Below are 1,219 nucleotides of genomic sequence, written 5' to 3' on the forward strand. Positions count from 1 at the left end.
TCTGTCAAGGAGCTCATGTTAAAATTAGGGAGACAATGTATATAGGAGATTTAGGTGGCAAATCAGATGGAAAAATCCCATGGTCCTGAGAGTATAGTGTCAATGCATAGTTGGAATACTCTAATGAAAAATGGTTACTTATTTAAAAACAGGAAAAGATAGGCTGCTCAGACTAGAGAAACTCATTGGTGTTCACAGAATCTTAGGGTTAGAAAAGATCCCAGAGTCATCCAGCTGAATTTGTTGATTGCCTATTATGTTCTAGACACTAAGTGTTTTATGGGCATTATCTCAATTGCTCATCAGAACAACTCTAGGAATTAGGTGCTATTATTATCCTCATTTTACAGTTCAGGAAACTGAGGCAGACAGAGGGTAAGTGACTTGCCCAGGGTCACACAGCTACTAAGTGTCTAAGGCTGGATTTGAACTCAGGTTTTCCTGACTCCAGGGCCAGTGCTTTATCTGCTGTGTAGCCTAGCTGCTTCTGAGCATACAGAGAAAGGCAAATATAGTCCCTGACTTCAAGGAGGACAAGTATAAGAATAATTTGCAAACAAGATATGTACAGGATAAATTCAAGGTAATCTTAGAGGGAGAGGATTAGGATTAAGGACTAGAAAGGGCTTCTTGTAGAAGGTGGGATTTTAACTGGCACTTGGAGGGCACCGATGGAGCTAGGACATGGAAAGGAGGAAGAGGGTACAGGAGGCTCCTCTGTAGCATCCTCCCAAAGGGCTTAAGCTTGAAGACTTCTGTAAAGACATCTCCAGAGCTTACTTTCTCAGGCAACCCATCCCACTGTGGGCCAATCCAAGGCTTAGGAAAATTTCCCTTCCACCTGTTAAATCTGCTCCTTTGCTACTTTGAGCTGATTAACTTTTGTTCCGTTCAGGGTAATGTTGGCTTATGCATAGTGAACTTTTCACTTGTGACTTTTCAGGTTCACTTATCCACCTCTGTTCTCATCCTTCCCTCTCTTCTCTCTGCAGCTTGTCCCTCATGTCTGGCTATTTCCATCCTCCCCTTCACTCTTCTCCATTGATGCTTCCTCAAGGCCCAACTCAAATGCCACCTCCTCCTTAGAGACAACTGGTGACAGAATGGAGAGAGTACTAGACCTGGAGTCAAGAAAACGAGTTCAAATCTAGCCTCAGACATCCACTAGTGTGACCCTGGGCAAGTCACTTAACCTCTGCTTGCCTCAGTTTTCATCAAC

The sequence above is a fragment of the Trichosurus vulpecula genome, chromosome 1, assembly GCF_011100635.1.
Source record: "Trichosurus vulpecula isolate mTriVul1 chromosome 1, mTriVul1.pri, whole genome shotgun sequence".
Taxonomy (NCBI): domain Eukaryota; kingdom Metazoa; phylum Chordata; class Mammalia; order Diprotodontia; family Phalangeridae; genus Trichosurus; species Trichosurus vulpecula.